Source organism: Panthera leo, chromosome D4 (assembly GCF_018350215.1).
Source record: "Panthera leo isolate Ple1 chromosome D4, P.leo_Ple1_pat1.1, whole genome shotgun sequence".
Lineage (NCBI taxonomy): Eukaryota > Metazoa > Chordata > Mammalia > Carnivora > Felidae > Panthera > Panthera leo.
In genome coordinates, this window is record NC_056691.1 from 50,995,588 (window position 1) to 51,011,774 (window position 16,187).

Consider the following 16,187-nt stretch of genomic DNA (forward strand, 5'->3'; position numbering starts at 1 on the left):
TTGGAATATACGACCAGTGGTATGCTGGTAAGTGTTTAACAACCTGTTCTCCAAAGAAAAAAAATGTTTGTTGTTGTTGTTTTTTACTTTTTGATGATTTTCATGGTGTTAATACTACCACCAGGGCCAACTTCCTGTTGACAGTGTGTTATCAGCACATCTATATAGTATGTCAAAAATTAACAATTGCCTTTTGCAAAGCTGGTGTTGGATCCATCACGCATAGTAAATACACCCAACTGCTTTGAATTAAATAGCTCCATATATATATTAACCAGGGCAATATTTTGTATGTTGTATACAATTTTGTATATCAACCTTATGTGATCCACTACACTTATAAAAAGTTGTTACTGGGTATAGGAGCGTTTGGTTGGCTCAGTTGGTAGACCATGCAACTCTTGATCTTGGGGTCCTGAGTTCAGACTCCACATTTGGTGTAGAGATTACTTAAATATAGATTTTTTAAAATTGTTATTGGGTACAAAATACTGGTATGCCTCATTTTACAGAACTTCCTATACAGCTGCAACTAATTTGTGAATTTCTCAAATTCATTACAGCAGAAACTAACAAAAGGAATTTTATTTGCATGTGTTAAAATGAAAATTCCTTCTGTCAAAAAAAAAAGCACATATTTATCTTTTGTGTTACTACATTTTACATCTGGGAGCTATGTGGTAAGTGAGAGGCTCTCAATCAAATTTGGTGCTGAGGATTTGTAAGCAAGTGGCTGTGAGGCTTTGTCTTGAGGACTGGAAGACAGCACAGACTGGTGGTTCTGGGGTTTGATTGGTTCTCTCACTAACCACCTGAATGAATGAAGTTGGGGAAGTTACTAAACCTGTCTGCCTCAATTTCCCCTCAGTAAACTGGGATAATAGTATCTCCCTCATGTAACTATTGCAAGCTTAAAACAAGTTAGTATATTTAAGTGGTTGAAACAGTCCCTGCAACCTAGTAAGGACCACAAATACTGCTGTTTTTATGTCCATTTCAGGTTTTATTTTGAAAGGAACTTAAGTTATGAGTGTAGAACTTCATAAATACTGCTTTGGATGGCTGATTCTCCAAGCAGAGGAGCCAGCAATCTGTGTCCAAGCCCTGTAGTTCATTCCAATACACACTCAAGTGTGAAGTGGACTGTTTGAGCTTCCCACAAGGGATTTCTGTGTTCTAGAAGCATCAGTATTCTTTCCAGAGGAGTTGACTGATCAGCTGAAGACTACCTGCACTGGAATCATTGGTGGAACTTGCTTAAAATGAGCCAAATTATGTGAAAATATTGGGGCATCTGGGTGGCTCAGTTGGGTAAGCCTCAAACTTCGGCTCAGGTCATGATCTCATGGTCTGTGTGTTGGAGGCCCGTGACAGGCTCTGTGCTGACAGCTCAGAGCCTGGAGCCTGCTTTGGATTCTGTGTCTCCCTTTCTCTCTGCCCCTTCCCTTACTCACACTCTGTCTCTCTCTCAAAAATAAGCATTAAAAATTTTTAAATATTTTCTCATAATTTGTTTTTTTAACTATGTCTTTGCACGGTATGTTAATAAAATAGCTCTAGAAGAATACCAAGATGATATTGGTTCCAGGGACAGAAATTGGGTAGATGAGAGGCAGAGGAAGGAAAGAAAAATTTTTGTCTATTCTTGTCTCTTTTGAATTATAAAGGATACACAATTTAAATATTAAATATTGAAGTTAATAAGACATATCATTATAAATATATGTAATAAATATAAATTTATATATAGTACATTATATATATAATTTAAATTATATAAAATATATAATTTCATATATAATTTAAATTATATATATAATGTAATATTAATTTAACTTAATATAATTTAAAATAATCTAATTTATATATACTTTAATAATTTAATGTATATTATATATAATTTAATATAGAATTTAATAATTATACATATAATATTATATATATATATATATATATATATATATAACATTTATATATAATTTAATATATAGTGAGATGTTTGGGTTTTACCCATAACATACTAAATTAGAACCCAGAATAGAACCTGCCCAATCAGAATCCTTGTGATAGATTTTCAGAATCTTCATGTAGTTTAGTTGCCTTGGTTATCATGGTAATAGACAGGCAGAAACCTACCCTGTGCTGATTGCTTGATGTTTCATGAATTGCTCTCTTCACTAGACCAAAGGACAAAAGGAGACTTCTCTGTATGTGGATTGATGGAAACCATTATTATGGCTTGTATCACTTAGAAAGGCTTTATGTGTGATGGGATATTATTGGGACTATGAGATAGGAAACATGGGTTCTAATCTAGCCCTGCCACTAACTGCATAACTTGGTAAGACCCTTACCTTTTCTGTCCCGGAGTTTCCTTATCTATCAAATGGGGACATTAACAACTGCTCTATGAACATCACTGGGTCAAATGAGAATAGATCTAATTCTGACACAATTTCTAAAGTACAAAATTAATGTAAAAGGTAATTTAATCTGGCATTGATTGATGGCACATTTTTGACATTTTAATAACATTTAGAATCTAGTTGGGACAGAAATCTCTTATAGGAAAAATGGGACACGAGTTTCTAAATAATTTAAAAATTGTACAAAACTTCCGTCTAAAAATCTATTTTCCCTGATAAGAAAATGCAGAGAAGATTAATTACCTGTCTTTAATCCCATTCAGGTTGTACACAGTCTGTGGATTTTATAGTATCTCTAATACTATGAAAGAGTTTATTATTCCAACAGCACTGGACATATTTGACTTAAATTGATCTACAGTGCCCTTGCCAAAAGAAAAGCATTTGCTTTATCTGAATTATTATTAATTAGCTTCCCACAAGCTGTAAAATTGCCACATGTGAACCTGCCCAAACATAAGATGGAAGTAAATGAAGTGATGGCTTGAGCAATGAAATAAAATACAGGCAAGGTGCTTTTACTTCCTGGCACACAGGCCTTTCACCTCTCTGCCCTTTGCTACAGCAGAGAAGCCGACATCTGAGTACTACATGGAAGCTGCTGGGCCTCCTCAGTCAGGACACACTCCTCGACATCTCTGCCTGGAAGTCAGTTTTCTGGGATGGAAAGTGAACTCATTCTCACGAGCCATTAAATTCTCCAGTTTCGAAGGAGAGTCCTTTCTTCCTTGCAATCGAGCTGTTGCCTCATGATGCAAATTAAACTACTCTTTTCAGCTGAGGTAGGTCCCATGTTTGCTTTTCCAGAGAATAGTTTTTGAGACCAAATGGCCTGGATTAAGAAAACTCCGTGATAATAAAAGAATAACTATAATGTATATGCCAGAAGTTGTGCTGGGTTCTTTCCGTGTATCATCACATTTACTCATCACCTCTGTGAGGGAGGAACTGAGTCACCTCTAGACACAGGAGACACAGATTCTCAGAGCCCTTTGGAAATGTGCCTGATTTCACAGACTAGTAATACTTCTGGCTCTATCATCTCTACTTTCACCGACTGCAAACATGGACCCTTCTTTCTAAAAGGAGACTATTTAAAACTTTACTTTCATTTTTTTTTAAGGGATGAAGTGGTAGGAAGGAAATTCGCTAGGTTGTAGGAAGGTACAAATTTAAATTTTGTACCCTTTATAGAGTTCCCAGGTGAGTACGCACTAGGGCAGCAGGCAGGCTAGCTGGGAAAGAATTATTTGTGTGACAGTAATATACTATGAGATCCATCACTCCCATGATACTTTACAGAACCTTCTGTATACTTTTTTTGATCTAAGTTTGGTTCCAAACACATAAATCTCTGAGAAATCCCATGAGAAGATCCCACTAAGGCACTAACAAAGATGCCTGTTCCAAGTGACTTTCTATGTAAATGAAAAAAAAAACAAACAAACAAACAAACAAACCTGTAAGCAAATACCTTCAAATTCATAAGATACTATCTTTCAATAATTATGCAATATTCATGGAAGAGTCGCTAGGCATTAGGATAAAATTTGGACTTTGTCTGCATTTTCAAAACGCGTTGGACCCAAAGGGAGAAAAGATGGTAGCATCACACCACGGCAGAAGGAGGCACTTCACCGTCACTCCTACTGGTAAGAACCTGACAATTAAACCTTCCTGGACAACAGGGCAAGCTTCTGCTGCTGGGAACATTCATACCCTTCTGGATGACTAATTCATTACTTTAGTAGGTAGAAAGCTCCACGGGTGCCGAGCAGTGTTTTTTCGGTGGCTTCCCCTTATCTCCTCAATGATAATTATTTTTTTTTGCTTTTGTACTTCCCCCGGTTGCCATGACTCCCCGGCTGCTAGTATAAACAAAAATAAACTATATAGGAGCATCCATTACAAGTGATGATATTCTAGGGAGAGCTTTTGACTGCATATCCTCAGAAGACAAGCTTTCTTGGAAATAAAGGAATGAGTATGATAAACAGCATTATCACTATACACTTTTTAAATATTTACTACTGTGTTAGTGAAATATTTAAAGTGATTATCTGAAATGTGCCCCTCCCCATCACAGGGGAGCCTGAATATGTCACTGTCTAATACAACTGCCTAACAATCTCACATTGCCACAATGCTTTCCAGAAAACAATTCATGCTGAAGAGTGAATGCAACTGTTTTTATTTTTAATAGGCAAGAAATAGATCCCAAATTAACTAAGTGCTGAGACTAGGCATTAAGAGATGCAGCAAGCTGTTTGCCCCAGATTCAGGCTGTGCAAACAAGCCCCAGTAGGCTTCTATGAAAACATCATTTTTGTTTCAGTGGAGTGTGTGCTTGACTGCTTTTAGCTTGCTCTTCCTGGATAGTGTCACTGGAAAGAACAGCTAATAAAAGTACCCATCAGACCTGGCTACCCTGTGTGTGTTCTTTGTGCCTTGCACCCTTTGCTCCTGGGATGGGATGTAAGAATGCTTCATCTCCAGATTTAGCTTTAGTAATGATTCCATCCTGCATTCTAAAAACTTTTCAGGCTTCTTTAGACTCTAAATGAGCCATCTTTAGCTGAACTGCAGTTCAGTGTAACAGATACCTTTAGAGGGACACTGAACATGTGGCTGAAAGTGGACTTAGCAGGTCCTAGCAGCTAGATTTTATTTAATAAAGTGTCTCCGTGACTGATATATAATTTTCTTTAATATAACATGTAGCAGCAAAGCCTAAGGCACCACCAGGTAGCTCTGTAGAACTCTCCTGCACACCTTTTACTAAACCTAGTGATGCAAAGTTGAAAGCTGGAAAATACAGAGAAGTAGTTCTTTTGGATTTGTAATCAATATCATTGAGAGCTTACTGTATGCCACATACTGTGCTTAGCACTTTCTACATCATCGAACTCCCCTAAGAGAAAAATGGCAGTATTTCTATTTTATAGAAGAACACAAAGCTGAGAGAAATTAAGTCATTTGCTCAAGCTCATGTAAGTGGTAGAACTGGCAAGTGGTAAGTGGTAGAACTGGAACTTGAACATTGGTCAATCCTGTTCTAAACTCCATGCACTCAACTGCTGAACCAGAGAGAGGAAATTCACTTCACATTGTGAATTCACTTCACTAATCTGTGGGAGTGGCTAGATGCAGCACTGGGTTGAGATGGCTTCAGAGGCTGAGTGTGTGAAATCAGCAACAAGGAGAATCAGATTGATCAGCAGTGCCAGGATTTGCCATCTTTGCTTCATCTTACTGTCCCTTGGTCACTCATCCATATGTCCTATTTTGGTTTCTTGTAAGTTTCACATTACGGAAAGAAAAGCAGTGAGGGGGAAGACTTATGGCTGGGTATACCCCTGGCCTCTGTTTTACTTGGTGATCTTGGGGGTAGTCACTTAGTGTGTCTTTTATTTATGATTTGAAGAAATAAAATTGGTTGGTCTTCACTATTACAGACTTATGTGTAAATATGCATTTTAAAATGATAATATCAACTAAGTAATTTCTAAATTGCCTTGTGAATTTTGTTTTATATTGTTTTATAGTCCCCTTCTGTTAGTAATCTACCTAAATGACAAGAGAAAATAGAGTAGAGGTACATTAAAATATATAATGTTCACATAAAGCAGAATCTTGCCTTTACTTCCCCTCTAGCTCATGTCTGCACCTCACCACAAATATTTGGAAGAGTATTCTGCTGTGACCCTTTGATATTAATGGCAGTAATAAAATGAAACATCTCCTGGTTATATAACATTAAAAACTTCTGTTATCACATATTGAAGGACAAAGGCTTACAAAGGAAAAAAAATCCTAAAAGCAACCCCTTCTAGATTTAAGAAACCAAACCCTTCATGTACCTGAGAACGGATGAAAATCAGTGTTGTTTTATGGTCATGAAAATGTGGCTCCTCAAAGGAGGGATCACATCTCTGCTGTGTCGTAATTGCCACTTCACTAATTAAGGCTGCCGGATTCCACCTCCCATCCTGTGTTGACATACGAAGGGGCCGGAGCCTGGGGTATGTAGTTCCTTTCTCCATCAACAGATATTCTGAGTGCTTTCGCTTCTCCTTCAGTGGGTAACATGAATTTTGTCTTGATACCAAAATGCCAAGGTGCAAAGGAAGGATCCCTGTCTAGTCAGGAGGAAGAAAATAATGTGTTCCTTTATTATCTCTTCCTTTGACACTGAGGAAGACAAAGGCCTGGCTCTAGCTGTAATGTCCTCAAACCTGCAACATGCCAAGTACCTTTTTATGCCACCGCTCACTAATTCCCCTGGAAATGAACTCACAAGAAAATTTATGAATAATCCATGTTGCAGGTTAAATCTGAGGCCCTCAAAGTGAACTGCTTTTCTAGCAAGATGGTGCAGGACATAGCCACTGGAGGCACACTGTTCAGCATTCTGACCACCCAGGGTTGCACATTATTTCGTTTCCCTCTGAGTTCAGGAGACAGAACATATTGCCATTGCCTTTCAAGAAAGTATCTTCAATGTTTTGACCGCCATCGACAAGATGATTAGCGTGCCTTTAGCCATCTTTGTGAAACAGCAGATGTTTGCCTTGGCATTTTTCCAGCCCTCCTTGTGTCCTCAAGCCTAATGTTTGTTTTTCATTAGCCGGTGTGTTTCTCATCTCTCATCCTGTGTGATGGGGCTGCTTCTTGGCCTTGCCATACAGTTGCTTTAATTTCACATATAAGAAGTTGGCCTACTTGGGGTGGCTGAAGATATTCCCTTAGCCCTGGCCCATGTCATCTGGGAAGAGGCTTAGGCAGGTGGGGGTGGGGATGGGGGATGGGGGGGCGGGGAATGCAGAAGGCAAAAGGATCCTGAAGTGCTATTTTCTTGATGAGGACTCTGTGTTTCTGTTTAGCTTCTAATGTGACATAATGAATTATGAACTAAAGGTAATTGGGAGATTTGTGCCCTCAGTGCAGAACAGAAGTTTAATGTATGAAAGCAAACCACAGGTCAATTAGGAGAGTTGATCAATATTTATATTGCTCTTTAATGAAAGGAAATAACCCTGATAGATTCGCCTTGAAATTGCTGATGAGTATGTATTTGTAGTCAACACATGGAGCTTTTCATTGATCTCAGTCAAATTAAAATTTTATTAACAAGTCAGACACCCATCTGTATATTTCCAGAAGTTCCCTTTAAAAGCCAGTTAATACTACTTGCCTTCTGTTTCTCTTCCTCTTCCCCCTCCCTCTCTCTCTGAACTAACATGTAAGTACCTGGTATGTGCTAAACACTTTCCCGTTTATATCTCACTTAATCCTCCTAACAAAGTTGTAAGGCAATATTATCTCCATTTACAGATAAGGAAATTGAGGCAGAGCAAAGTTAAGTGTCCTGCCCTTTATCACACAAGAAATCAAAAGGAAAACAAGGACTCAGAGAGTCCAGGTTTTCTCTGACCCAGAAGTTCATGTTATTTCTGTAACCCCACACCATCTCCCGGAGGCAGGAGGAGGGTAATTTTGTAGCCGGCCCTTATTTGAGTGTAGAAGATGGGGAAGGTTGAATGATGACGCTGACAGGAAATGTGCCCAGACAGTGAGCTTAGGAGTTGACTCAACCCACCCGGGAGGGGAAGGCCTTGGGGCTGCGGCTCCTGCCTCGTTTAGAGAGCAGAGCTTCATGTCCATCTAGATTAGTGGAGGACCAACCAGTCAGCATGCTGCCTCCAGGTCAAGTGATAGAATTTAGCACACGCGACCCCACCACCTTCTGCAATTCAGTTTGGTCCCTTGGTTTTTAGAGGCTATAAAGCAAATACAACAGAATTCTGCACAGTATTTTTACTCCCTGACTGTTTGGATTGAGTCTCCTCACTTTGTTCAAAAGCCGGTTTTAGACATCCAAGCCACATGCAGCACGTTAGATAGCATGAAGTTTAATCAATAAAATTGACTAGGAAGGAACTCAAAAGCCACACCGCCTGTTTCCATGCTTGATACACTGGGAAGACACTTAGTTCTCATCTTGTGTTTGATCTACAGACTCTTTGTGAGAACTCTAACTTTTCCTTCCTGCATGAAATTTTAAATTATAGCTTGTGTTATGTGCTGTGGGCTGCGGGGTTACTGTGGCAATTCACTCTGAGAAGCGTCTTAATGAAGATCACACTAGAGGTCAGAGTTTTTTCTCTATTTCTCTTCTGCACATTGGGACCCTGTTCCCAAATGCGTGGTCTGATGCATATTCACAATCTCCTCATGAATATACTACACATAATTCATAATTAGGCCACTGTTAGGAATCAGCTCTTTGGTATAAAGGAAATGAAACGTACTTAAGGAACTAATGTGTGAGAGATTTCCAGAAACGTGAGCAACAGTTCAAACCAGTGAAAACACACACTGGCATGCAAATGGACACACACACGCATGCCCATGTACACCCACAGGCCCAGATGCACACACACACTCAATTCAGTGCTGCCTGCCGGTCAGTTCTGTCATAGGAACATTACAAGCATTAACTCAATTATGGTAGGTTCCATTTTCTTCCTGCTTTGAGAATGGGAAATGGAGGCATGAAAAGGTTAGGTGACTTGCCTTATTTTGCTCGCCAGGCTGATAAAGGGCAAAATGGGGATGTTAATACTAAGCAGTCCAGGTATAAAGGACGCATTCTTAACTATGCTACTATCCTGGCTCAAGATTTGTTCTGAGAGCAGAGACCATAGATGTGAATCTCAAACCCAGCTCTGTGATCTTGGAGGAGTCACTTAAATGATGCTCATCTTCAGTTTCCTATCTATATGCTGTGGTTAATAATATCAACCCCGTGTGACAGATGAGAGGAGTTAATCAGAACACAAGGGCATTATGTAAACTGTAAAGTGCCATACCCATGGCATGAATCAGTTGTGGATGCAGCGCACAATCTACATTGTGTCTTCCCTACTTTGTTCTCCTCTGTTACCGACTCCATCCCACAATGGATGGGACACTTAAAAAAACATAACACTTGAAAATAACAATTTCTAATTAAATCCAAGCAATTCTTGAAATGTCTTCATAAATCATGATGCTAGCAATAAGTGTATGAATATGTGATTTTATGTCTCAGAAAAATGAGGAAATAATTTCAGAGCAGTGGGAACAATTTTTTTTTGCCGCCTACTTATGGAAAATATGTGCAACTCAGAGGCTCTGTAAGTCCAAGTGCTAACTCAATATTTATTAATAGAGACACTGTCATCAAAACCATGAAACAGGTGAAGACTGGTATTCTGCACCCTAAGTGCAAGGACCAGAAGTGCTCCTCATTTGTCCAACGCAGGTGCAACCTCAGCAGAAAAGAGGCACCATGAGGAGGTGATGTACAAAGTGGGATAGGTCCCAGGTTAACTCAGGGTTTACAAAACTGAGTTCAAGTCTGGCATCCATCCCCAAGTCATGGAGTGCTTACTACTGTGCCAAGCCCTGTAAGGTAGGTAGGGGAGCTAAAGAAGCATAGAAGGATCTGGTTCTTGCATTCCCTGGGGCTCTCCTGCTTTGCTGGTAGCTTGTGGCCTTAGGTCAGTCATTCATCTAAGAAAAGCCTTGGTTTCCATATCAATAAAAGGGAGCAAATGAAGATTCAGAGAGGTAAAGTCCCCTTTGAAAGTTCATAGGCTAACTGGAGTCACCACAAACACTGGAATGAACCCTTCAGACTCCTATTCTGTGCTTTCCATGCCTGGATTTCATTATCCCTTCTGCAATTTGTAGCAGAGCTCGCTGAATTTACTTAAATTTGGCTACAATATGCTGAGATATAGGTAATTAATTTGTGTTCACATTCTGCTAGGGTTTGCTTTTCATTGCCAATGTCCTCTTTTTTTTTTTCCCCAAGACTAGAAATGACTGCTCTTTGAAAAAAAATAAATAGTTAAGATAAGCCACAGACTGGATATATTTTTGCAAATATGTATCTGACAAAGGGCTTTAATCCAATTTATAAAGAACTATAAGTGATTAATTGTAGAGTGTTCTCAGATTTTTTTTTTTCTCTTCTTACGCACTAGAGATTTCTGGCAAGGTCTGCATCAGAACCTCCCTTCTCCGTCCCTCCTCTGCCCCAGATGGGTGTAGTTTGGGCCAGTTGCTGGGCTCTGCAGGGGTAACTGATAGAAAAGGGGACAGGAGAGAGGGAAATAGGAGAAAACAAAACCAAGGGCTGTGGGAGTTTTCGCAGGTCTGGGAAGGGGAGCTGTAGTTGTGTGGGGCAGTGGATTGGGAAGAATCTACAGAGATTTTAAAATTTATTGCTGGGGGATTTCCTGTCCCCTTTATGATATAGAATCATGCTAGTTTGAGTTGTTTTAAAATTATTCTTGGTTGCTGGAACTATGTTCATTTAAGTACAATACTGCTCTGAAATTGATCCATGAGGGTCACAGGTTTATGAACCTTACAGCAACTGCTGGCTTAATCGTATTAGCAGTGGAAGGCTACATGTGGACCTTCCCAATGCATCTTGGATGTGAGAACCAACCAGGCTTTAATAGGTGAGCAATGAGCTGTAGCACAACTGGCTGAAATCTACCAGGGGAAATGGTATCAGCAAATGGAATCGGATCTTCTGAACATTTGTCTTGTTAAGTACAAATACCTACTTCAACACTTCTTCAAAGCTCCGAGTTAGAAGGAAGATATCTTACAGTCTATTCTTTCATTATTATGCCACCTGGTGGCTGAAACTAGCAGTCAATAGGCCTGAGCTTTGGTCTCTCTAGATTGAGGTCTGGGGAAAATACAGAAAGAGCTTTGGTCTTTTCTGGGCTGAGGAGATGGAATTCGAGGACACTGACAAAATCAGCGTAATATTTAATCTACTTTATGTGCTTCGAACTCTGAAGCAGAGATCATGGCTAGCTCTTACCCTTTAAAATGTTACATTCTAGAAACAGAGGAGGGGAGGAGATTGGCATGTACTGAGATCTATTAGTTTATATTCATCCTCTTTTACTTTTTAAAGTCACTGCAACACCCCATGTTGTGGTTTTAGTAGAATTCCCATTTTACAATTGGGGAAAGACTTAGCTTAAATGACTTGCTCAAGTTATAATTATCACAGTAGATGTTGAGGAGAAGAGAATAGGGTATTTAATTATAAAATAAAAGCTGTAAACAATGGTGTTTGGGGGGAGAAGTTTAACTGAAGTAAGAATTTCTGTTTAAAAAGAGAAATTCGGCACATGTGTGTCTTGACTCTGAATTATTTTAGTTTGACAGTTTAGGTGTGATATAAATACATGGAAATGAGACAACAGAACTGTTAGGACATTCTTTCTGAATGGGAAGAGAGGGCGTGTCTAACTGTAGCTTCTCACTCCTCAAGATGGGTGTCACAACACATCAGCTATGTGCATCATGTGTATACAACATGGATTTATTTTTCTCCCACTCTTTGGTTCTGAATGTGCTTTGATGTGAATATGTGATAATTTTAGTTAGTCAAAATAGTATTGCAAAGTTTACAGCTATACAGGATGAGTAAGTTCCCAGCAATCTGCCGTACAAGATAGTACCTATAGTTAACAGTAAATTATTGTGTACTTAAACATTTGTGAAGAGAGTAGGTCTCCAAGTAAGTGTTCTTAACACAAAACAAAGAACAAAAGGACAGAAGAAAACTTCTGGAGGTGATGGAAATATTTAGTACCTGAGTTGTGATGACGGTAACAAGAGTGTAGACATGTGTCCAAACTCACAAAATTGTATATGTTAATTAGATGCAGTTTTTTGGTATACCAATTATACCTCAACAAAGCTGGGGCAATGAGGAAATAAACGTGATCCTATTTTCCTCTTAGAAAAAAATAATTAAGCAGCTATAGGGCAAGGAATCAGGCATATGGTTCACAGTATGCATCCAACAAAAAATGTCACGATACCCCTGTTTTTCCCTCTTGTTCTTAGATACAAACAAGATACTGCTATCAGATTCTCAAAGTCCTTGGCTTGAACCCTGACCTTAACACTTAGTTGTACATCTTTGAATTTTTTGTAATGGTACCAACTCCCTCAGTCTTTGTTTCCTCATCTGGAAAGATGATAATGCCTTTCAGGTATTATCAGGAGTATTACTGGTATGAAGTGAAAAAAAAAAAATACTTGAGCACAATGTAAAGCATATAGCAGTTGGTAAAAATTATGGTCCCCAATTAGTCTTTATTATTATTGTTATTGCTCTTACAACTTTTATTATTTTACTATTCATCCAGTGGTTTAGAGAAAAGAGTCTTTATATGCAAAATCATCTTGCAGTTTCCTACCACTTTCCCGAATATTTCAGTTAACAGAGCAGAAGAAAGGTAGATAACATATCAGGTGCAAACAGATAGCAGTGAGGTAAAAATTGCAGTGGTGAGAGGTTGATAGTAAAAATCAAACTAAACATGTTCTTTTGTCATTGACTGACTGGAACTGAGGATTTTCAATTCCCTCTCTAGCTTGAGAAACTTCTTCCCACTGGGAAGCTTTCACACCATGTTTATAACAGAGGAGAGACAATGTTATTTTCAGAAATTCCTCTGAGAAAGGGAATTGCATTTTGGGGAAAGTATTTTGCTGGGTGGTAGATGTTGAGGTACTGAGGGGCCTGGTGTGGGCAGAATTATTATTATAAGCCTTCGGGTGGACATGATTTGGGAGAGGGAGAGAGAGAAGGGAAAGAGCATGAGAAGACAGAAGGAAAGAGCAGAAGACAGCCTACTGCCTGGTGTGATGTCCCACCTCTGCCCCTCCCCCCACAATCTTCAGTACATCCTCCAAAAACAGAAAAGTAAAAAGAGGGATAAAATCACCAACCACTAATAAATGATTGACTGAGGCAAAGGGGGAGAGTACTTTTGAAGAAGTACCAGTGACCATGGAAGCAGGAGTAGATGTAAGAGCAGGTATGAGGAAGGGAGCCATTCATGGCCATTAAGGAATGAGTTTAATACTCCCAGGCTATGTGTTGGGTGTGAGGGCACAATTTAACCAGAATGTTAGGAGTCGGGCTTCTTAGTAGCATTCATTCATTCAACAATACTTACTGAGGGCCTACGATGGGCCAGAAAGGCTGAGGGCCTCTCTCTGGTTTAGCACAAGAATGCAAATGAAAGAAGAGAAATACAGGTCTGACTCTGAGGGGAAGTGAGGTGAAAGTAGACCATGACTGGAGCAAGGAGAGCTTCTTCTTTGAGCACTTTCTCCCCAAAGGCTCCAAAGCTATTCTCTAAATGATGCAAAATCATACATTCTAAAATCATTTTTTTAACGTTTACTTATCCTTGAGACAGAGACAGAGCATGAACAGGGGAGGGGCAGAGAGAGAGGGAGAAACAGAACCAAAACAGGCTCCAGGCTCTGAGCTGTCAGCACAGAGCCTGATGCGGGGCTTGAACCCACAAACTGTGAGATCATGACCTGAGCCGAAGTCGGACGCTTAACCGACTGAGCCACCCAGGTGCCTCTAAAATCAACATTTTAAAGGTAAGTATGTGACAGGATGATGTTGAAGACTACAGGGAAAGAAGCTAAAGAGAGTGAGATACACACAAAGGTAGAAAATCTATGGTACCTTTTTTGGGATGCTCTATCACCACCCAAGATGATAAAGGACATGAAGAAATCTCCCTGCAGATCATTTTCTCAACTCAGACTCAGGAAGAACTACTCATGGGGAGATTGTCTATGGGGTGAGGGTGGGATGTAGTAATTGCCACTTTTTCATACCATCTCACTTAGGATTAACTTGTTTTGTGAGCTTGCATACCTATTATCCTTTCTACATCTCAGTCTCCTACTCAGTTGAGTTCAAAAGCCCACCTGAAAGGGTATTTATGAGGATAAATGATATGACAGAAAATAAGCCAAATTTCTGTCACTCTAGATTTTCTTGGTAAGTAGTTACTACTTTTGAATTTGAATGATAAACATTTTCAAGGTGGCAAAATATGTCTATAGTCACAGAACAGTTTCTCACTTTAAAAATTAATTGGTTTAAGTACAGATTAGAATTTGAACTTTAGCTTTGAAAGTCCCATGCTCCAAACAGCTGAGATAATAACTCTAGATGACTTTTACAATAAATAAACAAAATGTTTGTTTTAAAACCATTTACTCTGAATGCCAAAAAAAAAAAAAAAATCATTTGGCCCTGGGAGAAATAAGATTACATGTGTAAGTAACCTCTTGGCTTTATACATGAATGCTATTATCTATTGCTCAGACTATAGTCTTAGAAAAATATCATAAATTCATGTGGAGCTACTAAGTTCAATTTATATTGGAATGAGGTGTCCAACTTCATTTATGACTCTTATCCAAAAGAAAAAGACCCAAATTCAACTGACCTCTGACCAAACCCCATCTTCTCTAACTCTTCTCATCTCTGTCCATGGCACCACCCAGCATCCAGTTACTCTGGGCAAAAACCAAGAAGAGCTATCCTGATTACTCTCTTTCTCACACTCCCCTCCTCCCTGCCCCACACCGATTCAATCCATCAGCAAATGGATTGACTGTGCTATCTTAAAAAATAATAAAACTTGAGATATTATTTTGCACTTCTTCCATCCTGCTACCCTCATTCAAACCATAATTATCTTTTGCCTCAAAGACTGCAACAGCCTCTACATACCCTGCCTCTCACCTACCTGCCCTTCTCATTTCCATGAAGTATCCAAGGCAATCAGGTCACTCTTCAACCTCACTGTTTCCAAAGTACACATCAGAGACTCTTGCATATTTTTATTATTATTTTTTTATTTTTGAGAGAGAAAGAGAAAGAGACAGAGAGTGGGGGAGCAGCAGAGAGGGAGACACAGAATCTGAAGCAGGCTTCAGGCTCTGAGCTGTCAGCACAGAGCCCGATGTGTGGCTTGAACTCACCAACCGTGAGATCATGACCTGAGCCGAAGTCAGCCGCCCAATGGAATGAGCCACCCAGGAGCCCCTATATTTTTAACATTCAGGTTTGTCTTCATCCCTTAATCGTTCTTCTGCAGCTATGCTAGCTTTATTAATACCTTTGAACTTTGCCAGATCTTTCCCACCTTGAGACGTATGCCATCTCTCTTCCTCCCACCTGGAAAGCCTTCCCAGAAAGCCTTTTGCATGGCTTGCTCTTTCACTTAGTTCAGGCCCCCATCCAAGGTCCTCTTATTATCCTTTGCTCTCACCCTGATTTATTAGTGTCCAAAGCCATTCTCCTTCTCTGAAACTGTATTGTATGTTTATTTACCTTGATCATGTAGTTTCCCGACAGAATAGAAGTTCCATTCAGACGGGAGCTTTGTCCTATCCACTGCCTCATTTTTAAAGTATGCAGAGTGTTTCTAATAAATACATGCTGAATGAATGACAGATTGAGGTGGGCATGCGTATGTATACAGAAACACCATTAATGGAAGGTTCTGGTAGGCACTGGGTGACAACATGCTTTGGGCAGACATGAGATCATTGAGAAAGGCCAGCATCATCATTGTTTATGCAGCAATTGTATCATCATTATGTTCATTACATAGCCAAAGACCTACGACCAGAACAAAAGGACAAACAACCATGGGTCAAACACTATCTGCACACTTGCATACACACTGTCTCACTTAGTTCTCACCCCAGTGAGACAGTTATTTTTCTCATTTAGGCCAGATGAAGAAATAGAGACATGAAAAGGTAACATCAGTTGACGAAGTTCACACAAAAAAGCAGTGGAGCTGGGATTTGAACTTAGGTTTTATGACTTTAAGTCTAATGTTC

General features: G+C 39.4%; 1 protein-coding gene and 1 long non-coding RNA gene across 21 annotated transcripts in view; one reads left to right on the plus strand and one right to left on the minus strand.

The window, feature by feature from the left end:
• The window catches only part of LINGO2 (leucine rich repeat and Ig domain containing 2), a 441,629-nt gene that overhangs the window by 21,244 nt on the left and 404,198 nt on the right, over positions 1-16,187 (minus strand). The gene's annotated exons all lie outside the window — the stretch shown is intronic.
• LOC122205324 lies at positions 2,107-3,306 on the plus strand. Its single transcript, XR_006196004.1, has 2 exons — positions 2,107-2,207; positions 2,690-3,306. It is a non-coding gene; the product is annotated as an uncharacterized LOC122205324 (long non-coding RNA).